The 25652-nt window shown below is 45.7% G+C and overlaps 1 protein-coding gene across 1 annotated transcript in view; it reads left to right on the top strand.

Moving 5' to 3' along the window:
• Positions 1–229: 229 nt before the first annotated feature.
• Positions 230–25652, top strand: part of FAM193A (family with sequence similarity 193 member A) — a gene marked incomplete at its 5' end in the record, with an annotated part of 100835 nt that continues 75412 nt past the window's right edge. The window contains 2 exons of the mRNA XM_082653546.1: positions 230–301; positions 25388–25533. The remainder of the gene's footprint in view (positions 302–25387; positions 25534–25652) is intronic.

Genomic DNA, 25652 nt, shown 5'->3' with positions numbered 1-25652 from the left:
AGACGACCCTTCTCGGGCTCATGTTTTGAAAATACAAATTTTTTTTCTGTTCCAGACTCCTTTTAATTTTGGCATGAATCATAGAACACCACCCTACCCCGCTGGGGATTACTGTCTTCTGTGCAGAAGCGAGCGGAAAGACTCTTCGTTCTTAGAGAGTGGAGTAAAGACTGCAAGCAAGCTGGCCCTGTCCATGGCACCCAAGGGCAACAGCGTGCTGCACCTGCCTCTGTGGGTGTGCCCGGACTGCCGGCGCACCGTGGAGAACGAGGAGCGGCGCGGCAGCCTCGACCCGCCGGCGGTGAGTGCCCGGCCCGGCGGAGCGGAATGGCGCGCGAGATGGCTCATTTGGGTCTGCTTTCTGGAGGAACTCCCTCCCGCGCCATCTCCTCGTCCCTGGCTCCAGCGGCTGGGGTCCCCGCCCCTCTTCCTGATGACACCTGCAGTCAGTAGGAAGGGCCCTGCCCTCCTCGGTCAGACAGCCCCGTCAGCAAGCCTGGGGGGCCCGCAGGGTGGGTTTTGGCTTTTTAAGTCTGCTCTCAGGGTGTCTTTGGCAGTGTAGCTTGGTGAAAAGCTAGAGGCGTTCGTGTGCTTATTAGTGCTAGACAATTCCATGCGCTGGTAACTCGCCTGAAATTCTTTCCCAGATGCAATTCTCAAGTCGGACTCCCCCCCACCCCTTTTCCATTGATTTCCTGCCTCGGCTAAATGAGGCCTTCTTGAGAACATCCGGATCTTTAGCCCAGACGGTGTCTGCATGGGCCCTGGTTCTGAAAGGGCTTGCAAACCTGCTCTTTGGGTTCTGGAAGGAGTTGGCTTTTGCAGCCATTTGAGGCCCCGCATTCTAGGGCTCTTCCGTTCCTTTGATTTCTGCTTGATGATTGTTTTCTGAGCTGTTGTCTTTCTGCTAATGCCACTCTGCACGTGGCCGATGACAGCAGCACCCAGCACCACATTCTGTTTCCTGACCTGGGACTGCTTTCCACACTGGTCGCCGACAGTTTGCTGCCCCTTCGCCTGAGCCCCCTTGCTGCCCGCCACTGAGCCAGTGGCTTCTGTTTTAGGGTTTCCTTGAAGGCAGCACCCCAGCTCACGTGCCAGTTTCTATAGTAGTGCTTTAGTAGCTAAAACTCAAAATCTGTTGTTTATCAAACTAGAAATTTGCTTCTCACTCAGCCTCTTCCCCCCACCCCTTTTCCTGCTCTGTTCTCCCCTCAGCACTTCTTTCTAATACACTGTGCACTTTACTTCTTCATTTTGGTTGTCTTTTTCCTTCATTGGACTATACACTCCAAGAGGGCAGCTCTTTTTGTGTATTTTCTTACCAAGAACAGTGCTAGCCTGGCATATTTTAGGTACCCAAAATATTTGAATTGATGAATAAATAAATGAATGAACAAAGCAATGGATAAATCCGGAATTAGGGATTAAAAAGATGGCATAGTCGGTCTGAAGTCTTTTCACCCTCAGATCTTTGTGCTTTTATCATTTGATTTTACTTTTGTTTTCTTCCTGTGTCCACTTAAAGTATTTGGTCTGTTTTCCATTTTCTAATGGAAGGCTGTGTAGCTTACTGATACCCATTTGTTCCCTGCTCACTTCCAGTCAGCATTCTTGAGTCTCCCCCGGCTAGCGCATTTTCTTTGCTTCTTGAAGTTTGCCGTCTCTTCTTCCTGTTTCCAGTCCTGCTCTTGTGTTTTGGCCTGACTGTGCCTTTGGGAGAAGGGTTGCTGTTGCTCATCCTGGTTTTGGAGGCAGAAGCGAAATTGCCTGTCATTTCCCATAACTAGTCTTGCCACGAGGGGAGTCTCATTTCCTGACTTCCCAGTTTGTCCTGGATAATGGATCAACACACGAGGCTTTCTCTCCTCATCAGAAAAGTGACACCAGGGACCACAGAGGTATAATGTTGACCTATGTTTGTAGACGTAAACCTTCTGTTGCTATTGTACAGTTGGCCTCTTTGCTCAAGCTGGTTAAAATTGCTGAACTTTTTAAACTAATGAGATGTAAATGAGTAAAACTCATTTTAAAGTGTATATAGTTCACTGAGTTTTGACAGATTTATACAGTTGTGTAAACACCACTACCACGGCTAAGATACAGAACCCCCAGGTGTTCCCTTGTTCACCTCGGTAGGCAGCCCTTCCCCTCCTCCCAACCCCTCGTAATAACCACGGACGTGATTTTTGTCCCCGTGGATTTGCTTTTTCTGGGGTGTCCCGTAGACTTCTTGGTGTTGTGCTTTGAGAGTTGTGCATCAGTCGTTTGTTCCTTTTTATTGCTGAATAACTTGTAGAGATATACCACAGTTCGTTTACCTGTTCACTGTTGATGGACGTTTCTGTTGTTTCCAGATTTGGACTGTTCTTTGCGTCAAGCTGTTGTGAACGTCCTTGCACATGTCTTTCCGTGGACATGCTTTGTCCGTGTCACGTTTGGTTGAGAACTGCGCGTCTGTGCTTGTGATGAGGGTCTGCCCATGGAGGCTCATTAAAGTCTTCTTGTCTTTTGTGTCTTTCAGGGCCTCGTAAAGTGAGTTGAGATGTGTTCCTGCTCCTCTTTTCTGGAAGAGTTTGTGTAGTGTTGGTGTTGCTTCTCCCTTCAGTGTTGTTGCTCCTCGCTCTCGCTGAGGGCAGTGCCAGGCAGCACGTGCAGACGCAGGGGGCCCGCTCGGCCAGTCTGACGGGCCCTGGGGCTGCTGTGGCTCGTCCCCCTGGCGGCTGCTGCCCCCTGTGCTTGTGCGGGCCGCGGGGTCTCTCTCCACACTCTGCCCGCGCCGTGTGCCGGCGGCGAGAGCCTCCTGCCTGGTGCTTCCTCGGTTCCCCTGTCCGGCCTGAGCCTTGGGCAGTCCTGTGCCCAGGCTTCGGGGTGCAGCTTTCCTGGTGATGCTGCCCCTGCCGCGTGGCAGCCAGACTCTGCCTGCATCTGTAGGGGCCTCGGGGTGTGGCCTGTGCTCGTGTCCGTGTGGGTCCTGGGCCTGTCTCCTGGAGGGCTCGGTCCCCTCTTCTCGGAGGATCAGCCTGGGCCTCGGGTGCAGACCGCCCACCACCTCAGCAGTGAAGGCTTCTGCTGGCTCCCAGAGAAGGGCCCGGCCTGGCAAGTCCCACCGGCCACACCCAACCTTTAAGGACTTGTCACATGCTGCGCTGTGGCCTCCGACCCACTCATGGCTGCCTGCCTTCCTCGCCTTGTCCCCAGGTGGCCTGTCACACTTGTCCCGTTCAGCTGGTCCTTTGTGCTCTCTGGTGGGCCCAGAGTTACGAGTTTGTGTGTGTCCCGCTGTCTCTGATCTTCAGGGTAAGGGCTCTGAGCACGGACAGTGGACCCGGAGCTGAATTGCTCTCTTGCAGATACACATTCTGTTACCGGCAGTCGTGGTGGGGCACTGATGTTTCTCCCTGCTCTGTGCCTCCCAGCTCCACGTTGTCCATTTCTCCAGAGACCTCCTCTTCTGTGCCTAGACCTTTGTCCTGCCCACACACCTAAGAGGACTTCGGTTCACACGTCCGACTGGATCCTGTCTTTCTAGGTCACTTGCCTGAGTGTCCTCCGTTGCCATAGTTCTTGGACCTCCTCGGTCCCTTTCCCACCGTCAGGTCCCTCTGAGCTCACTGTCATTTCTCTCTTGGAAAGCCGCTAACTCGTCTGCCTGGGGCCTGGTTCAGTGCTGCCCCTGGCTGGCAGACGTGACTGGAGAAAAGCACCGCTGGGGTCCTGCTTCCCGACTGCGAGGTGCCAGGTCGTGGAAGGGCGTCCAGCGTGTCGCCCTGGCTTTGTCACTGCGCCCCCAGATGCAGAGATGGAGCACTCCCTTCCTTCTCCTCTCTTCCCAAACACCCCCCCACCCACTTGGCCCTGCTGGGCTGGTCACCCCTGTGGCCGAGGGAAGTTGCCTCCCAGGTGCCCACCCCTGTCCATCCTCTGCAGGGCCTTGTTGCTTTTGCTGTTCATTCCCTCTCTTTGCTCCCGTCCGGCTCGCGCCCAGCAGAGTGCAGATGCTCTAGCGTCATCTGCCTGTGGCCTCGCGCCTCCTGCTGTCAGCCTCTTCCTGTTCCCTTCACAGACAGGCATGTCTCTGGGTAACTTTTAAACTTTTGATTCAGTTTCTTTAAGTGATAAGAGATTTTCCATTGCTATTCGAGTTAGTCGTGGTAAATTACATTCTTAGAAATTGTCATTTGGGGTATGAAGTTGTGTGTGGGTGGTCTGTTTTCAGTTCCTACCGTACCTGTAGATACAGCTCTTTTCATTCCTCATATTTGTGCTTTTTCTTTCTCTTTTTTTAACCACTCTTTCTAGAAGTGTGTTGATTTCGTCTTTTCAAAGAACTTTTTTTTAATTTTTAAAATCTCTTGCACTTTGTCTATTTCATTAATTACTACTCTGTGTGTGTGTGTGTGTGCCTGTGCGTGCGCGCACACGCACACACGCGCACACGGCAGTATTTGGTTAACGCTGTGGTGCCTCTGATAGAAGTTCCGGGGCACAGAGAGACTGGTGCAGAGTCCATCCCTCTACCGTGTCTCCTCACCATCCTCTCTGTCTTCCCAGAGGCTCGCTTGTGGGCAGATTCTTGTTTATCCCTCCACAGATGTTCTGTTCTGTTCAGTGTGCTGAAAGGTAGTGATGGCAAGCACCACAGGGTCCCGAATTACAGACAGACGCTGTCAGTAAGTTGAGACATGTGGTTCTCCCAGTTTCTTGTTCTTGGGAGCAGGGTACAGATGCTGTGACAAGGTGAGGTGCGTGTCAGTGTGGGGGGCTCTCCATTTTCTAGGCCTCTTCTCAGGGCTGCTGACAAGTGTCTGGGGAGCCTGAGCTTGGTACCAGCTGCCTTGGGAGCTGCATTCTTGTACTTATCTCACCCCAGAGACCTGGCGGGAACCTGGCCTTGCTCAGCCTGCCTGCTGGGGGGCGGATGGGAGACAGCCCAGTGCCACTCACTGATTGCCAGGTGACCTTCACCACACAGCCCTGCTGAGGCCACCACAGGTCTCGTCTCTTCTTTCTCTGTGGCCACTCTTCTGTCTCTCTACCTGCAGTTCTTCTCATCAGTTTTTCTTACTCTGCCCTGATGTGTGCTGGAAACCTCTAATTACTGCTCTAGATTTTGAATTGCTAGTTGTATTGGCTCAATTTTAAGTGTTATCCAATTTTGATTATTTCTGTTTTTAACCATAAATTGTTTTGAAGTATCTGTAAATATCCAAACATATATCTCTCGGATCACCTTTAATCATATTGACTTTTAATTTAATGCTGTTACAGTTGGAGATCATGACATGTATTACAGTGACCCCTTATCAGTCAGTTTCACTAATATGTGGTTAGGTTTTTATAAAAGTTCCATGTGTGCTTGAAAATGTTTTCTCAGCGTTTAGATAGAGGACTCTGTGTACTCCCATTAGATCAACCCCTTGTTAATTGTGTGCTTAGATCCTTTTGTGTTCTTAACTAATTTTGTTGTGCCTAATCTGCTGATTTCTGAGTAAGGTCAGTTAACACCTCCCACTGTGCGTGTGTATTTGTCCCTTTTTCTTGTAAATGTTTCCATTTTTGCTCTCTAGGTTTTAAGGCTGTGCTGGATGAATACAGGTTGATTGATTAAATCTCAGTACATTGTTCCTTTGGTTGTGGTGGCCCCTCCTCAGGGCTTTTTGTTTACTGTTTGTGCAGGTCGCTGAGCTCTCTCCCTCCCTCCCTTCCTCTCCTTTTCGTAGCCTCTTGTTCTCATTTGCTCTGTGTTGCATCTTGTAAGTGTCCTTGTGCAGTCAGCATAGAAGTATACTCAATTTGGTCTCCTTTGAGAAGCCACTTATTTATTTTTTTATTGAGGTAAAGTTGATACACAGTAAGTTTCAGGTGTACAACATAGTGACTCACAATTCCTAAAGTTTATACTCCATTTATAGTTAGTATAAAATATTGGCTGTATTCCCTGTGCTATACAATATATCCTTATATCCCTGTTGCTTATCTATTTTATACATAGTAGTTTGTATCTTTTAAATCCCTGCCCCTACCTTGCCCCTCCCCCTTCCCTCTCCACACTGACAGCTACTAGTTTGTTCTCTATATGCGCGTCTGTTTCTCTGTTCTGTTATATTCGGTAGTTTTATTTTTCAGTTCCACGTGTAAGTGATAACATGCAGCATTTGTCATTCTCTGACTTATTTCCCTCAGCGTAATGCCCTCCAAGTCCATCCATGTTGTTGCAAATGCAAAATTTCTTTTTTTTAATGGCCGGGTAGCATTCCATTGTATACGTGTATATCTATGTACCGCACGCTCTTTATCCAGTATCTGTCGATGGACACTTAGGCTGCTTCCTTGTCTTGGCTGTTGTAAACAGTGCTGCAGTGAACATTGGGGTGCATGTGTCTTTTCAAATTAGTGTTTTCATTTTCTTCAGCTGCCTACCCAGATTGTATGTAGTTCTATTTTTTGTTTTTTGAGGAACCTCCACGTTGTTTCCCACAGAGACTGCACCAGTTTGCATTCGCACCAGCAGTGCACAAGACTGCCCTTTTCTCCACAACCTCACCAGTGGTTGTTATTTGTGGCCTTTTTGAGAATAGCCATTCTGACAGGTGTGACGTGATACCTCATTGTGGTTTTGATTTGCATTTGAGAAGCTACTTCTTCTTCTGATTCTTTTTTTTTTAATTTAAATTATTTATTTATTTATTTGGCTGTGCTGGATCTTCGTTGCTATGTGTGGTATCTTTAGTCTTTAGTGTGCGGCACGAAGCTACTTTTTTTTTTTTTTTTTTTTTTTTTTTTGCAGTACGCGGGCCTCTCACTGTGGTGGCCTCTCCTGTCGCGGAGCACAGGCTCCGGACGCGCAGGCTCAGCGGCCGTGGCTCACGGGCCCAGCCGCTCCGTGGCATGTGGGATCTTCCCGAACCGGGGCACGAACCCGTGTCCCCTGCATCGGCAGGCGGACTCTCAACCACTGCGCCACCAGGGAAGCCCCGAGAAGCTACTTCTTAATGGTGAAATTAATCTTTGTCACTTCCTGTGATTGCTGATCTGTTTGGGTTTATTTCTGCTACGGTGCAGGTCACAAGTCAAGCACTGCCCTTCACCTAGATCCCCTCTGTGTCTCTCCCGCCCCCCCCCACCTCTCCGCAGAGTTCGCAGTCTTTCCAGCTCCTCTTTCTTAGTTACAGCACCCACACCTCCGTCCCTAAGCAGTGTTGTTCTGTTCTTCTGGTGTTCTGAACTTTATACAGGTATCATGCAGTATGCATTATTTTGTGTCTGATTTATTTTGTTCGGCATTATGTTTGAGATTCATAAATGTTGTAGTTTTTTCATTTTCGTTACTATATACTCTTCACCTTTGTGAACTTATACTACATTTTGGTTGTTTTCCAAATTTTCCTATCACGAATGATGCTCTTGGAGCACACGTTCACACATTCTGTTGTATATACATGTAGGAAAGGAATTGCAGAGTCATGGGGTTAAGATTAATAGCATATTTTGTAATGAAAACCATTTTCCAAAACAAAAATAGTAAGTAGAATAGCACTGTTTTGCAAATCTTCTTAATGTTTGGGTAATAGAAGACAGCTGAATTCTCATACCTGCTTCTGTGTTCATTCTGGGTGATAGGTTGTTTTGACTGAAGTTACATGAAGAAAATATTTTAATGGCTTCTTCAGATAACTGGATATTCTTTGATACCACACCAAACCATGACAGGTAATAGTTTCCTAATGGTTAGCTGTAATGTAGAGTCTGAAATGATATCAGAGGAGTTTTCCTACACTGTTAAACTGAAATCCATTGTCTATCTTGCACTCTCAGTGAACCTCTTACCCACACATGATTCTGCACCACACATTGGTCATTTGTAAAATAGCTGTTTACTGAGTAAGGGAGGTCTTTGAGATAGTGACACCTTACATTATTCAGGTTGTTGTGTTATTAAAGTCGCATTTGTCACTGCCACCACCGATCTCATCAGAAAGGCCTCTAAATGTGGGTAAGTGTTCAAGTCCACAGTGATGGATACAAGTTTTCCAAACTTCCAATGTTTGCTTGAAAGCTCAGATTTTATGATTGGCCACAAGTAGCATCAGCTGTTCTCCTTGAAGGGACAGGCTTATTTCATTCATTTTTGAGAAGATGTCTGACAGTATCCAAGTCTGAATAAACATAGATTGGTCTGTCAGGCATTCTTTCAAGTAAAATTGATGTTTCATGGACGGAGTGGCTCATTCAGCTCACAGCGCACAGTGCTTTTCTCTGGAATATTGCAGAAATGCTTTATGCAGACTTCCCGTTTCATCACATTGAATATTCAAAAGCCATGTGCTTAAAGGTTGACATTTAATACAGTTCATGATTTTGCAGCATCTAGGACACTCTTAAGTGGCACTGGCCTTTTTTTAACTAAGCACGTGGTGGTGAAGAACACAGTGGCTACTAAGTCTACTTTGCTGTGTATATTGTGGTAATTACTGTAGCTCTGTAACAAATGTATTCAGAGAGAAAGCCCTCTTACCTTGTACTCATCAAAAATGTCTTGGTTATTCTTGGTTCCTTACATTTCTGTATAAATGATAATTGTCTTCTCAATTCCTCCCCCCCCCCAAAAAAAAAAACCCCTGTTAAGATTTGACCAGGATTGCACTGACTGTAAGTCAGTAGGAGAAGAATTAACTTCTTATGAATACTGAGTTTTCTAATCCCGTAAGTATGGGGTCTTTCTCCATTTATAAGTGTTTCATATTTTTCTGTATTATGCCATTGCACCTTTTATTTATTTGTTTATTTGGCTATACCAGGTCTTAGTTGCCACCTGCAGGATCTTCTTTGCGGCATGTGGGATCTAGTTCCCTGACCAGGGATCAAACCCAGGCCCCCTGCATTGGGAGCACGGAGTCCTACCTACTGGACCACCAGGGAGGTCCCCCATTGCACCTTTTTAAAAAAATCATTTACCTATACATACTTTTATTTATACTATTTATTTATTTATTTAAAATTTATTTATTAGCTTATATTTATTTTTGGTTGCGTTGGGTCTTCATTGCTGTGTGTGGGCTTTCTCTAGCTGCGGTGAGTGGGGGCAACTCTTCGTTGCGGTGCGCAGGCTTCTCATTGCAGTGGCTTCTCTTGTTGCAGAGCATGGGCTCTAGGCACGCGGGCTTCAGCAGTTGTGGCACACAGGCTCAGTAGTTGTGGCCCACGGGCTCTAGAGCGCAGGCTCAGTAGCTGTGGCTCATGGGCTTTGTTGCTACGCGACATGTGGGATCTTCCTGGACCAGCGCTCGAACCCATGTCTCCTGCATTAGCAGGCGGATTCTTAACCACTGCGCCACCAGGGAAGTCCCTTATTTATACTATTTAAATGATATCTTTTAATTTTTCTTCCTCTAACTTTATTGGTATAGGTGTAATTGACTTCTCTTTTTAAGTTGTTAATGGGACGTTGCTAGACACCCCCCATCTGAATATACGGTAAACAGGCCTTTTGACTTTACTTCTGTCAGTGGAATCCCAAATTTTTTTCAAGATCTGCAATTTTAGGTTACAGGCTGTTTGTCTCAGATGTCCTTTGCTGGTCATTCATGCAACAGTCGTTAAAACAGGCGGCTTTTGGGAACTACTGTATAGCACAGGGAACTACATTCAATATCTTGTAATAAGCTATAATGGAAAAGAATCTGAAAAGGAATATGTGTGTGTGTGTGTGTGTGTGTGTGTGTGTGTGTGTAACTGAATCACTTTGCTGTACACCTGAAACTAACATAACATTGTAAATCAAAACTATATACTTCAGTTTAAAAAACAAGCAAACAGATGGCTTTTACTCCTCTTCTCAACCTTGGTCCCTGGCACGATACCCAAGTCAGTGGGTGGAGGGAGCAGTGGAGTCCTGAGGAGGAGTTCTAGAGAACACCTGACAGTGGAGGTAGGGATGACTGAGCAGCAGACGGCGGAGAAGTAGAACGAAAAGCAAGGGAGTGTGACAAGCACAAGGTCGTCGTCGTTGGGTCTGGGGTTAGTTTTTTTTAACCCTACCTGAAGGTAATAAGCTGGCTTGTTCCTGTTGCATGGGTGCTGGCAGAAGACTTGAGAATCCTGAGTCAGAGACGAAGGACTTTGTTACTCGGCACAGCAGAAACCTCCCGTTCTCCTCACCCCCTCCCCTCCCCAAGGCCCACATCGGTGCAGGGGGTACAGGGGGTTTGTGTCCCAGTTCAGGAGCACGGGCTGGGGGTGGTGGTGCGGGTGGGGATCTGGCCCTTTTATTGTAAGCAGTAAGCAAGCCTGCCTTTTGTCTCAGGGTCCTCAGCTGCATAAACAGCCCTGAGAAGTGGCCCGTGGGGAGTGGGCAGGGGAGACAGAGCCTTGTAGCTTTGGTACATCAGCAGGACGAGGAGAGCCTGGGAGGTCCCTGGAGGACACTCTGCCAGCAGTCCTGACAGACACTGAGAAAAGTTAGCTGCGAGAGGACACAGAGTGTTGGTGTGGCAGCAGAGAAGTGGTATCTGACCTTAGATAGGTCTGTGTTCAGTTGGAGCACAAGCCCGGCTGAACTGTGTGAACAATAACTCAGTGGAGAGGAAGCTGAGCAAGTCCAGTTAAGGGGCTGATCTTTCAGATGCTTGACTGTGAGGGGAGGAGAGGACAGACACAGCTGGAGGAGGGACTTGGAAATGTTGAAATAATGAAGAAAAGAGCTCGTAGTGGGGAGAGGTTTTTCCTCCCATTTAAATTTTATTTTTTTTCTATGTGATATTTGATATATATATGAATTATGTCTACAGTATACATGTTGTGAGGGATGATAAAATGAACACCAGTCAGCATTAAAAATCAGGCCCTCCCTAACACCTGTGTGCCTGGGTGCTCTTCCCTTCTCCATCTTTGTTTCTCCCCTTCCAAGGTAAATGCTGTCCTTTTGTATTGCTCATTCCCTTACTTTATTAAACCCTTTAAAAAAAAGTTACACTGCCTATATGTGTATCTCTAAATAATAAATTATTTATTTTTGTTTGTTTTTGACCTTTATGAAAGTGTGTGCTTATGCTGTCTTCTCTGTTTATGATTCCTCATGCTGTCTGGGTAGCTGCAGTTTGTGCATTTTCCCTAATATAATTCATTCATTTTTCACATAATACAATTCACATATAATCCAACATGTTGCTATACTGTAATTTATTCATCAATAATTTTGTTGAATAGTGGAGAAAAGACAATCTTTTCAATAAATTGTTCTGAGATAATTGGATATTCGCGTGTGAAAGAATGAAACTTGACCCATATCTTAGACCACTCAAAAACATTAACTCAAAATGGATTACAGACTTAATATAGGAATAAAGCTCCTTGACATGGGTCTTAGTAGTGACTTTTTGGATTTGACACCTAAAGCACAAGCTACAAAATAAAAAATAAACAACTGGGACTACATCAAATTAAAAAGCTTCTGACAGCAAAAGAAACCATCAACAAAGTGAAAAAGAAAATCTACAGGGCTTTCCTGGTGGCGCAGTGGTTGAGAGTCCGCCTGCCGATAAGGGGGACGCAGGTTCGTGCCCCTGTCCGGGAAGATCCCACATGCCGCGGAGCGGCTGGGCCCGTGAGCCATGGCCGCTGAGCCTGCGCGTCCGGAGCCTGTGCTCCGCAACGGGAGAGGCCACAGCAGTGAAAGGCCCACGTATCGCAAAAAAAAAAAAAAAAAAAAAAAAGAAAGAAAAAAAGAAGAAAATCTACAGAATGGGAAAAAATATTTGCAAACCATATATCTGATAAGAGGATAACATCCAAAATATTTCAAGAGCTCTATACAACTCAGCAGCAAAAAACCAAATAAGCCAGGGAAAAAATGGGCAAAGGACCCATAGACATTTCTCTAAATAATATATGTAAAAGGCCAACAGGTACATGAAAAGATGCTCAACATCACTTGTCATTAGGAAAATGCAAATCAGAACCAGGCCTGTTAGAAGGGCCGTATCATCAGCAAGACAGGAGATGACAAATGCTGGCATGAATGTGGAGAAAAGCAACCCTTGTGCACTGTTGGTGGGATTGTAAAATGGTGGAGCCACGGTGGAGAACAGTATGGAGGATCCTCAAAGAGTTAAAAATAGAATTATCATACGCATCAGCAGGTCCACTTCTGGGAATATATACAAAGGAAGTGAAATACTAACTTGAAAAGCTACCTGCAGCACCATGTTCATAACAGCATTATGTACAATAGCCGAGTCATGGAAACAATCTAAGTGTTCATTGTTGGATGAATGGATAAAGAAGATGTGGGGTGTGTGTGTGTGTGTGTGTGTGTGTGTGTGTGTGTGTGTGTGTACACATACATATAAAAACAATGGGATGTTATTTGGCCATAAAAAATGAGGAAGCCTTCCCATTAGGACAACATGGATAGACATGGACTTTGAAGGCATTCTGCTTAGTGAAGTAAGTCAGACAGAGGAAGACAAATACTGTATGATCTCACTTACATGTGAAATCTAAAAACACAAAAAACAAACCCAAAGCCAGACTTGGAGAAAAAGAAATCGGACTTGTGGTTACCAAAGGCAGAGGGTGACAGAATGGGGAATTGAAGAAGGTGGTCAACAGGTGCAAACTTCCAGTTTCAAGATAAGCATGTCCCCGGGATGTGATGTACAACATGGTGACTGTAGCCGACGGTGCTGTATGACTCATAGGCAGGTTGCTGAGAGAGTGAATGCTAACAGCTCTCATCACAAGGAAAAAGGTTGTCCTCTATCTGTGTGAGAAGATGGGTGTTAGCTGAACCCATTGTGGTAATCATTTCACAATATAGGTAAATCAAACCATCATGCTGTATGCCTTAAAGTTTACAGTGATGTACATCAATTATCTTTCCATAAAACTGGGGGAAAATATTGAAGCCCAGTATCGAAAACAAAATGCCCATTAAAAAATACTACTTAAACAAATTTTGTTGGAAGATACAGAGTTGTTTTCTGGGTTTTGCAGTTATTTTATAAAAAAATGCCGTCGGGCATCTATATATCCATCTCTTGGTACTCGTTTGTAAGAGTTTTGTTAGGGTGTGTTTTGGTCGGGATTTTCCAGAGAAACAGAACCAACAGGAGATGGATGGGTGGATGGACGGATGGATGGATAGTTAGATAGATAGGGAAAAGAAAAGAAGAGGTTTATCGTAGGGACTGGCTCAAGTGGTTATGGAGGCCAGAAGTCTCACTGTGCACATTCTGCAAAGCCGGAGGACCGGAAGCGCTGGTGTCCGAGGGCAGAAGGTGGACATCTCTCTGCCTTTTTACTCCGTTCAGACCCTCGGAGGAGTGGACGATATCCATCTTCACTGGGGAGGGCTGCCTTCGGTATTCAGCCTGCCCATTCCAGTGCTGGTCTCTCCGGAGACACCTCACAGACACCCCCAGAAGGGATGTTTTACCAGCTCTCCGGGCATCCCTGAGCCCAGGCATCACAAAGTGTTTATCTGTGGAGTGGAGTTGCTGGGTCACAGCTACTTCAGACACATTCGTAAGGCAGCCCCAGCCTCTGGAGTGAGCGCCAGCAGCACTTGAGCCCCGGTCGCCTGTGTTCTCACCTCGGCTTGGCGTCAGGGAGGCAGAGCTTGAGGCTGGGGTGGGGGAGCAGTAAGGTAGACAGATGGTGCCCTCATGAGGCCCCACTAAGACAGGAGAGCCTGATTCTGGAAGAGACAGATTTGCAGGCAAGCCTGTAGAGGATGCAAGTAAGGTCGGGTGAGGAGTGTAGAAGTTGAGAAAATTGCTGCCAGAATTTTTTTATAAACTTGTTTTTGAGAGCGAGAGTGGATTGAGGGGACTGGGAAGGAGCAAGGGAGTGGGTGAGGTTTCAGTGAGAACAGTGAGCTGACGGGGCATCCGGGTTGCTGGACAGCCTGAGGTGCTTGTTGAAGGTGGAGACATCACTGCCCATCGGCAAGGACCTTCCCCCTCAGCAGCGTCCGGTGTTGGAGAGAGAGCCAGGCAGGGCGGCTCGGCTGAACAGGCTCAGCAGAGGCCTGGCCCCAGGGTAACTGAGAGCAGAGTCGCTTACCCTTTACCGCCGGCATGCGCCTCAGCCCTTCCGACCTGCTGGCACCCCCTAACCCCACGCCGAGTTTCTACTGCAGCTCCTTTGCCCTGGTTCCTGTCTCACCCATCTCAGGGTGTCTACACAGGCCTGGCACAGAGCAGGTACCTGGGAATGATTTTTGAATGAAGGACCGAGCCTTCCTTTGATTTGTATCCACAGGTAATGTTTCAGGACTTAAGAATGTTTACAGTATGCTTCCTGTACAGTAGAGTTCACACCTTGTTGGGGCTGTGGACGTGTGTTCCTGATCTGTGAGTTCTCTGATGGCTTGTATTCTGATAATGGGGCAGGCAGGCTCAGATCGTGTGGAAGGCTTTGCCCCTGACTTCTGTGGGCCTGGGTGCACTGCTTTTCAGGGTTACTGAGGCAGCAGCAGCAGTTGTCTTGATATTCACATTCTCTGCTGAAGCCAAGCAAAGACCCATCAAAGGTGTGACCCGCTCTGTGCAGGAGAAATTCAGACAGGCAAAGAGGTGGGATGGTGGAGACATTGTGCAGAGACCCACTCAGGAGAGCCTGCCTGCACTTAGTTGTCAGAACCAGGCTGTGTTGAATTTAGCAATTTGGTTTCAACGAATCATCCTTTTTTTTTTCTTTCTTTATTGGCCCTGCTGTGAGGCTTGTGGGATCTTAATTTCCCTGACCAGGGATTGAACCAGCTCTCAGCAGTGAGAGTGCTGAGTGCTAACCATTGGACCACCGCCAGGGAATTCCCCCATCTGTGTCTTTAAAATAATGTTAATTTGAATTTTAATGATTTTCAGAGGGTTTTGTATTTAAGTTGTAGACCAGCTTGGTTTTTTATAGTTATAAAAAGGCCTTAAAAACATAAATTATGTTGCATTTTACATTTGTGTTTGTTTAAGTAACAAAAATAGTTTTAAGTCTGGTGTGGGGGAGTGGGAGATGGTACTCTGGAGAATTATTTTTTCTTTTATTTATTTATTATTTTATTTATTTATTAGTTTATGGCTGCATTGGGTCTTTGTTGCTGTGCGCGGGCTTTCTCTAGTTGCGGCGAGCGGGGGCTACTCTTTGTTGCGGTGCGTGGGCTTCCCATTGGGGTGGCTTCTCTTGTTGTGGAGCACGGGCTCTAGGCACGTGGGCTCAGTAGTTGTGGCTCGTGGACTCTAGAGCGCAGGCTCAGTAGTTGTGGCGCACGGGCTTAGTTGCTCCATGGCATGTGGGATATTCCCGGACCAGGGATCAAACCCCTGTCCCCTGCATTGGGAGGTGGATTATTAACCGCTGCTCCACCAGGGAAGTCCCTATTTTTTCTTTAAAGGGGCCTGTGTAGCCCTCAGGCATCCTGCCACAAGAATGACTACTTAGCAAATTAATATTCTAATTTCCTGTTTTCAGGGTTGACTGATGTATAAAGGCTTTTGGTTGTGGACATTAGCATTTGTGTCTGTGTTCACCTATATATTGTTAAAATGTAAGTCTTGCGTTTTACACTAAGTAGCCAGGTTCTCTTAATGGTTACCATGACCACAGTTCTAATCAAAGGCATGTAGTTCCAATTGAAACCAACCATTTAAGAGTTTGTTAACAGTCATCCTTATCTCGAATGTTTGCTCTGTTGAGTCTTGGTTCATAATGCAAACATATAAAATTCCTTTGTAATGAACCTCATGAAAGTGGTTGTGCTAATAAAATGTGTCACTGCTACCACGAATTGTCAGATCAAGAGGGCAGAACTTGAGTCAGCCTCACAGAAAGATAATCTGAATGGTAGTCTTTGCCTTTTTTAGCTTAATATAATGCTTTTAAGTCTTATCATGTTCTTGCATGTATCAGTAGTTAATGATTTCTGAGCAGTATTCCGCTGTATGGATGAACCACAGTTTATCCACTCACCAATAGAGGGACAGTGGTGTTTCCTCGTTTGGGCTATCATGAATAAAGCTGCTGGTAACATGTGAGTACAAGTCTTTGTTTGGACAGAGTTCATTTCTCTTTGGTAAATACCTAGGAGTGGAATTGCTAGGTTGTGGGTAAGTGTGTGACTAACATTATAAGGACCTCTCATGCTGTTTTCCAAAACGCTTATACTGTTTCCCAGCCGCGTGTGAGAGTTCTCCTTTATATCTCCATCCTCACCAAGGTTGGATATTGATAGCCTTTAATTATGGCCAGTCTGATAATGGCTCGTAGTGTTATCTCATTATGGTTTTAAATTGCATTTTCTTAATGACTTGTTGAGCATCTTTTCATGTGCTTATTTTCTGTCTCTTTAGTGAAGTGACTGTTCAGACCTTTTGCATATTTTTAATTGGGTGGTTTGTCTTACTATTGAGTTGCCAGAAATCTTTATATATTCTGAATACAAGCCTTTTATCAGGTATGTTTCTCAGACATTTTCTCCCAGTGTGGTTTGCCTTTTCATTACATTAACACTGTTGTTGTTGTTGTTTTTAATATTTATTTATTCATTTATTTTGGGTGCACTGGGTCTTACTTGTGGCACGTGGGATCTTTGTTGCGGCATGTGGGATCCTTTAGTTGCGGCATGCGGGCTTCTTAGTTGCTGCATGCATGCGGGCTCTAGTTCCCTGACCAGGGATCGAACCCAGACCCCTTGCATTGTGAGCGTGGAATCTTACCCACTGGACTACCAGGGAAGTCCCAATAACACTGTGTTTTGAACATCAAAAAATTTTAATTTTGGTCAAGTCCAGTTTATCGATTTTTAAATGATTTGGGCTTTTTGTGTTCTGTATAAGAAATCTTTGCTACCCAAAGTTTATAAAGATTTTTTTGCCCTGTGTTTTTTCCTAGATGTCTTACAGTTTGAGCTTCTGCGTTTGATTCTTGATCCATTTTGAGTGAAGTTTTGTATCTTTTGTGAAGTAAGGGTTGAGGTTCATCCTTGTATATGGGCATGCAGTTGTTCAAGAACTATTGTTGAAAATGCTGTTTTTCCTCATTGAAATACCTTGGCATCTCTGTCAAAAATCAGTTGATGCTGTATGTGTGGGTCTACTTCTGGACTTCCACTCTACGTGTATACCCATGCTTTTGGCAGTACCATACTGTCCTGATTCCTGAAACTTTTTATAGTAAGTTATGAAATTAGGTAGTAAAGGTCCTCAAGCTTTGTTCTTCTTAAAAAGTGTTTGGCTGTTCTAGGTCCTTTGCATTCCCATATAAAGTTTAAAATCATCTTGCCAGTTTCTGCAGAAAAACCCACTGAGATTTTAACTGGCACTGTGTTGAGTCTGTAGACCAATTTGGGGAGAAATGACATCAAAGTAATATTGAGTCTCCCAGTCCATGAACATGATATGACTTTTCATTTATTTAGTTTTTAAGTTTATTCTCAGAGTGCTTTTGTAGTCTTCAATACGTAGGCTTTACACACAGTGTATTGAAACATTTCCAAAGCATTTCATCTTTTTCTTGCTATTTTAAATAGTACTTCTAAAAAAATTTCAGTGTCCAATCATTTATTGCTAGTCTATAGAAGTGTAACTGTTTTTTGTATATTGACCTTATATCCTGTGAAGATTCATTTATTTTTAAAATCATTTATTTATTTATTTATTTGTTGACTGCATTGGGTCTTAGTTGCGGCACACGAGACCTTTTGTTGCGGCACGTGGGCTTCTCTCTAGTTGTGGCACGCGGGCTCCAGAGCGCGTGGGCTCTGTAGTCATGGCGCACGGGCTTAGTTGCAGAGTTGTAGTTTGTGGCATGCGGGCTGTCTAGTTGTGGTGCGTGGGCTCAGTAGTTGGTGGCGCCTGGGCTTCATTGCCCCGCGGCATGTGGGATCTTAGTTCTCCAACCAGGGATTGAACTTGTGTCCCCTGCATTGGAAGGCCGATTCTTAACCACTGGACCACCAGGGAAGTCCCAAGATTCATTTATTAATTCTAGTGGTCTTTTGGTAGACTCTGTAGGGTTTTCTACGTAGTTGATCACATCATCTAAAAATAATGTGTTTTTTCATTTCCAATCTGTATGTCTTTTTTTTTCTTCTTCGTTATTCCGTTGGCTGGAGCCATCAGTATGATGTTGAATAGAAGTGGTGTGAGCAGACATCCTTCCCTGTTCCCAGTGTTAAGGGGAAAGCATTTAGTTTTTCACCATTAAGTATAGAAGAAGAATCTTGTAGATCAGGTTGAAAAAGTTTACTTCTGTTTTTAGTTTGCTGAGAGTTATCATGAATGGATATTTAATTTGGACAAATTCTCTTCCTACATCTATTAAGATGATCATAGAGCTTTTCTTTTTTAGTTTGTTAACAAAATTAATCATGGTGATTTTTTTTTTTTTAATCATGGTGATTTTTGAAATGTTGAATGAACCTTGCATTCCTGGGATAATCCACGCTTGGTTATGGTGTATTATCTTTTTTATAGATTGCTGTATTGGATTTGCTACTGTTTTTCTAAAGATTGTTGCATCTGTGTTTATGAAGGATATTAGTCTCTAAGTTTCTTGTCTGACAATATCTTTGTGTGGTTTTGGTGTCAGGGTAATATTTGCCTTTTAGAATAAGCTGGGAAGTATTCTCTCTTCTTTAATTTTCTGGAAAAGTTTGCGTAGAATTGGTATTATTTCTGCCTTAAATGTTTGGTAGAATTCACCAGTGAAGCTCTCTTGACCTAGAATTGGCATTATTGGGAAGGTTTTGAACTGTGAGTCCAGTTTAGTTAGTAAAGATTGTCTTTCTTCATGAGTGAGCTTTGTTAATTTTTGTCTTTAAAGAAATTTGCATAATCATTTCACAGTATATGCAAGTCAAGTCGTTTCGCTGTACATTTTAAACATATACAGTGATATATGTCAGTTGTATCTCAGTAAAACTGGGGAGAGAAAGAAATTCGCCCTTTTTATGTCAAATATATTGGTGTGAAGTTGTTCAGAATATTCCCTTGTTATTTTTAAATTTATCACAGGATCTGTAGTGATTGTGTGCCCTCCCTTTCATTCCTGATATCAGTTGTTTGGGTTTTGTTTTTGTCTCTTTTTCTCCCTGATAGCCTGGCTAGAGGTTTATCATTTTCATTGATCTTTTCAATAAAAGGGAAAAGAACCACATTTTGTTTTAATTGGTTTTCCATTTTCTATTTTATTAATTTCTGCTCTTAGGTTTATTCTTTCTTTCTTTCTACTTTATACTTAATTTATTATTCTTTGTTTGTTTGTTTGTTTGTTTGTTTGTTTTTTGGGTTTTTTTGCGGTACACGGCCCTCTCACTGCTGTGGCCTCTCCCGTTGTGGAGCACAGGCTCCGGACGCGCAGGCTCAGCGGCCATGGCTCACGGGCGCAGCCGCTCCGCGGCATGTGGGATCTTCCCGGACCAGGGCACAAACCCATGTCCCCTGCATCGGCAGGCGGACTCTCAACCACTGCGCCACCAGGGAAGCCCTCTTGGTTTCTTAAGGTAGAAGTTTACATCATTGATTTGAGACCTTTCTTCTTTTCTGATGTGTGTTTTATTCCCGACAATTCTATCTAAGCATTCCTTTAGCTGCATCCCACAAATTTCGATATGTTGTGTTTTTCATTCTGTTCAAAATATTTTATACTTACTCTTAGCATGATTTATCCTTTGACCCATGGGTTATTTAGAAGTGTGTTTTTAAACTTCCTTATAATTTGGTGTGTTTTCTAGATGTCTTTTTAAATTAAGGTATATGTATATATATGTATTTTTTAATTTGGCTGTGCCACACAGCTTGCGGGATCTTAGTTTCCCGACCAGGGATCAAACCTGGGCCCTGGCAGTGAAAGTGCTGAGTCCTAACCACTGGATCACTAGGGAGTTCCCAGAATTAAGGTATAATTGACATACAACATTCTATTAGTTGCAGGTGTACAACATAATGATTCAGTATTTGTATAGATTGCAAAATGATCACTGCAGTAAGTCTAGTTAACGTCCATCATCATACATAGTTACAAAAACAGTTTTTTTGTGTGTGATGAGGACTTTTAAGATATACTCTCTTAACACCTTTCAGATATGCAGTAGAGCATTATTAACATAGTTACCATGCTGTACATTAGATCCTCTTGACATAATTTATTTTATAAATGGAAGTTTGTACCTTTTGACCTTTTTATTACTATTATCATTGTAATCAGAGAACGTACTTAATATGATTGAATTTTTTTTAACGTGTTGACATTTGTTTTGTGTTCAGTCTTGGTTAATGTTCCATGTGCACTTGAAAGAATTTGTGTTCTGCTGTTGTTGGGAAGAGTGTACTGTGAGTGTTAGATCAGATTGGTTGACGGGGGTGGTCACGTTGACACCCTTTCTGATGTTTCCGTCTGGTCTAGTAATTGAAAGGAGTGTTGAAATTTCCAGACGTAATTGTGGACTTTTACATTTATCCTTTTAATTCCTGCCTCACGTATTTTGAGCTCTGTTATTAGAGTGCTTACCCGTTTAGCATTGTTATTGCTTCTTGTTGAATCAGTCTTGTTGTCATTATTATTTTATCATCATCATATTCATCATCCCCTTCACTGGTGCCAATATTCCTTGTTCTGAAGCCAACTTTTGCTGATGCTAATACCACCCAGCTTTTTTTGGTTAGTGCTTGCATGGAATTTGTCTCCTAACCTTTATTTTCAACCTATTTGTGTCTTTGTAATCTCCTGTAGAAAACATAGTGGCTCTTGCTTTCTAATCCAGTCTGACCCTCTCTGCTAACAATTAGAATATTTATTTCCATTTAATGTAATTATTGATAGTTTGGATTTAAATATACCATCTTGCTTTTTTCCCCCCCCCTATTTTTCCCATCTGTTGTTTGCTGTTCTTCTTTTCCGTCTTTTCTTTTGGATTAATTGAATATTTTTCTTTCTTTCTTTCTTTTTAAGATTTGTTATTTATTTATTTTTAGCTGCATCGGGTCTTAGTTGCAGCATGCAGGATCTTCGTTGAGGCACATGGGCTTCTCTCTAGTTGTAGTGTGCAGGTTTTCTCTTCTCTAGTTGTGGCGTGCAGGCTCTAGGGCATGTGGGCTCTGTAGTTGCGGCACATGGGTTCTCTAGTGGAGGTGCGTGGCCTCAGTAGTTATGGCACGTGGGCTTAGTTGCCCCGTGGCATGTGAGATCTTAGTTCCCTGACCAGGGGTCGAACCCGCGTCCCCTGCATTTTAAGGTGCATTCTTTACCCCTGGACCACCAGGAAAGTCCCCGAATATTTTTATGACCCTGTTTACCTCCTCTTGGCTAATTACCTATATCACCTTGTTTCATAATTTTTAATGGTTCTAGAGTTTACAGTATATATCTTCAACTTTTCAGCCTCTACTTTCAAAGAATATTATGTACTTAATATGTAGTGTAAGAACCTTTCAATATTGTACTCAGAGCACCACCGTTTTTTGTGTTAGTGTAGTCATATATTTTTTGCATATCTCTTGTAAACTGTACCATAGATTTTTATTATTTTTGCTTTAAATAGTTAACTTGCTTTTTTCATATCTCTGTATAGACTCTGTACATATTTTAATGGCTGCAGAGTATTCCATCATTCTGATATCATAGTTTGCTTAGTCTCTCTCTTATTTTTGAGGTAGAGTTGATTTACAGTGTTGTGTTAGTTTCTCGTGTACAGCAAAGGTGAGTCAGTTATACATACATATTCTTTTTTCATATTCTTTTCCATTATGGTTTATTGCAGGATATTGAATATAGTCCCCTGTGCTATGCAGTAGGACCTTGTTTTTTATCTATTTTATATATAGTAGTTTGTATCCACTAATCCCAAACTCCTAATTTATCCCTCTCCCCACCCACCCCACCCCCCCAGGTTAGTTATCTTTTTAAAAGAGTTTACAAATGAGAGGGGTCTTTGGCCCACATCTTCATCATGTGTAGCCCCACATCTCCACTTGGGGCCATTTAACTGGAACTGCCTTTAACATTTCTTGTCCTGCAGGGAAGCCTCTGTTTGTCTGACTGAGAGCTTGTATTTTGCCCTCATTTTTAACTGTTACTTTTGTTCAGAATTCTAGGCTGTAGGTCAGGTCTTTGCTGCCCACCCTGTTTCTGACGCGCAGTGGCGTCGTTGCTCTTCTCTTTGCTCCTGTAGACCGAAGGGGTGATTTCCTCTGCCTGCTTCTCAGCTGTGTGCTTCTCACTGGCGTTTAACAGTTCTGCTCTGTGTGACTCGGTTGTTAGCTTTGCTTTACTGTGCTGGGATTGCAGGAGCTTTTAAGGTACGGCAGTTTACAGTTTCATCAGATTTGGGAAATCGTCAATGATTCAGCCCCTTTTTTCCTGGGACACAATTACCTGTGTGTTAGACATCTTGCTTTTGTCTCACAAATGCTTTGTTTGTTTTTCTCAATCCTGTTCTCGCTGTGCTTCAGTCTGGATATTTATTTGTATTACTTGTCTTCAGGTTTATTGATATTCCGCTGGGTGTGATCTGCTCTTGTCTATCTCATGTATTTTTTTCTTTCAAGATATTTTTTATTTTTCATCTCCAGAAGTTCCATTTGCGTATTTTTGCATCTTTGGTCTCTCAGCTCACCATGTTTGTTTTCCTCTACTTTCATGAGCATATGGAGTTTATTCATAGTCTCCAGTTCCAGGTCCTTGCCTGTTGGTCGCATCGTCTCTGTTATTTGGGGTCTGTTTCTATGGATTGGTTCCCCTCCTGGTTATGTGTTGTATTTTCCTGCCTCTTGGCTTTGTTATTGGATGCTGGACATTGTATATTTCACATTGTTGAAGTGTTGGATTTTGTTGTATTCTTTTAAACTGTGTTGGACTTGGGCATAACACAGTAACTGAAGTTAAATGTAAGATGTGCACCGTGAGGTGACACGTTTAAGGATTTACCATATGGTAGCCACGCGCCCCGTTTTGAAAGGTCTGAAGCTTCCTCCCATGTCAGTAGGAAAGGTTTTTCAGGTTCTTGGCTGCTGTTCCGAGTCTGCCCAGGGTACCAGGCAGCGTCGCTGGTGCTCGTGTGCAGTGGCAGGCGGGTCAGAAGGGGTCCTGCTCTCACGGAACTGATCTTCTTGTGGTGAAGACAGGTCTAAAACAGGAAAACCCCAGGAATTCAGATAGCAGTTTGTGATGTCAGAGATTAGCCAGGGTGACCAAGGTCAGGAGGCGGCAGCGCACCACGGATGTGAACAGGGTCACTTGAATGTGGAGGGTGGTGAGCTAGTGACGGGAGACCCATGCCCAGACCCGAGAAGGGAGCTCTAAGGATACAGTCGTGGTGCATCCAGGGAGCAGCCACTCGGGGTCAGGGGAGGGCTCGAGGACACGCTTGGAGCAGAGGGGCTGCTGGGAGGCTGGAGCAGCGGCCGGCGGGCTCGCCGGAGCAGGGGCTGCACCTGGTCCCTCGGCCTCCGAGTGGTAGGAGTGGGCCAGTGCATCCGGGGACCAGGAGGGAGGCCTCTGCCGAAGAGGCCAGGTGCCGACCACAGCAGAGGAGCAGTGTTTGCAGGGCAGAAGGTGGTGGGTTTGGAGCTGAGACGCAAGAATTGAGAACTGGTTCAGCCAGCCCCCCTGAGTAGGTATCTTTTAGCTGAGGCGTGATTGATGGAGAGAATTCTTCTTTTGTCGGAAGCCATTCAAAGGCTTAGTAGATTAGCCCTCTGGGTGAAGGGAGCAAGTGCAGTGAAATAAAAGCAGACGTTGGTCCTGGCCAACCTTGAAGACAGCGGGAAGACATGAGAGTCTGTTCAGATGGTGTGGGCGGGTCTTTGCAGGGATCTGTGTGGTCTCATTCGTGCGTTAAACACCACTCTGGCTGCTGCTTGGAGAACGGACCCTCGGTGTGCAAGGCGGCTGTAGCACTGTGGTATCCAGGCCTGGGGTGGGTGACAGTGGCCTCGGCTGGGCTGGACACGTGGGTGGGGTGGAGTGTGGGTGCGTGGGGGGTGGAGGTAGGGCGCGCGGCCTCGCTGCTCTCGGGGAGCAGCCTGCTTCCTCCACCACCGCCTCAGACCCGTCTCGTCTGACCGCCCGTTCCTGCCCCTCGCTGACTTGTCCGTCAGACCCGTGGCCTCTCCAGGCACAGTTAGAATCCGCATTGTCTCATTGTCAGGAATGCATGTCCCATCTGCAGAAAACACAAGTGTCTCATCTGGTTCAGAGCTTCTCCCCCAGCTTCCATGAGTGACGTCGGCGTCACCCAAGGGCATGTTGCGGGGCTGGAGGGCAGCGGTGCCTGTCCTGCGGCCTTCCCCTTGCCACCCCCGCCCCCCACTCTTCCGTTCTTTGCTGGTCTCCCTGTGGTCCCCTCTGGTGCCCAGGCCCTGCGGTCCTCACAGGTCGTCCATGGCAGGTGGCTCTTGCCCATAGGAGGCCCTGTCGAGGTTTTCCTAGGCCTCAGTCGAGCCCTTGCACTGACTGCCTGCTGGGGACTGTGTGACACCCCCGTCCCCGCTCTGCCCCCGGTGTAACTCCGGGGTCCGCTCACCCAGCAGGAACGTTTTCGGGCTGGGGGTGTTCTTTAATGATGGCGCAAGCCCTACCCGTGGCTTGGGAGTGGCTCCCCTGCTCCCAGCCCCTCCACTGGAGGACTTTCTTGCGCTTCATCCAGCAGTGGATGGGGTGGGGCCGCAGGCGGGGGCGTTGGCACCCGGCTGAGGGCTGAGCCGGGCTTGTCTCAGAGCCTTTGCACTTGACCTGACGGTGACGGGAGGAGGAGCGATGCTGTCCTCCCTTCAGGAGCCTTTCCTGTGACTTGGCCCTTCTCTTCAGGCCACTGGGGCGCTGGCCGGAGCTGGCTGCCCTGCTCATGAGCCCTGGGGGGACGTGCAAGCACCTTCCTGCACTGTGTGTGGGTCCTCAGCCCTAAACCTGGAGCCCACGTCCCCGAGGGACCAGGTGGCGGCTGTGCGGGTCATGGGACCATGTTCTTAGGCAGGGGGAGGTAAGGGGTCGTGATCTCCATGGCGGCCGCGGGGTGTCAGGGTCTGAGCCCACCTCCTCCTGGACGTTGTGGGGCAGAGGCTCAGGTTTCTGCCGAGCGGCGTCCCCCGGGATGGTGGTTGCAGGTACCAGTTAGGGCACTGGGAGTAGAATCGCTCTTTTTTAATGTGTGAAGGAGATTCGTGGACCGTCCTCGTGGGGTTATGATGTGACTATCAGAAGGTAGAAAAATAATCGGTTCCAGACAAAATTCTTGGGTGTCAGAGAGAAAGTTTCCTATGTAGTGTTGGTTGAAATATTTTCTTTTTGATGTGTAGGTTTTCCATTTTTTCTAAAAGGCATTGTCCTGAATACTTAGTAACGAATTTGGGCCGTGAGCATTACTCACAATGAGTCTGTTCTCTTTTCTCTAAAGCAGGGTCAAGACTTCCTTCTTCACTCCCCGCTCGGCAGCTCGCAGCCCGAGGCCGGTGGCGGGAGGCTCACCCTGGGCGCTCAGCCGTTACCCACAGCCGCCCCCTCGGACACCGCGTGCGCCTGCGAGGCCTGCAGCGAGCGCAGGTACGGGTATGGGGGGGCCCTCCGCCTGCGGGGGGTGGGGTCCTCCTTCATTGCTGCCCTTGACGACTGGTGGGAGGAGGCACATTCTCACAGAGGGCGGGAGCCTCCCCGAAACAGTT

Source organism: Grampus griseus, assembly GCF_964374135.1.
Source record: "Grampus griseus genome assembly, chromosome: 4".
NCBI lineage: Eukaryota > Metazoa > Chordata > Mammalia > Artiodactyla > Delphinidae > Grampus > Grampus griseus.
The sequence above is the reverse complement of the archived record's forward strand: the minus strand, read 5'-3'. Positions and strand labels throughout refer to the sequence as shown.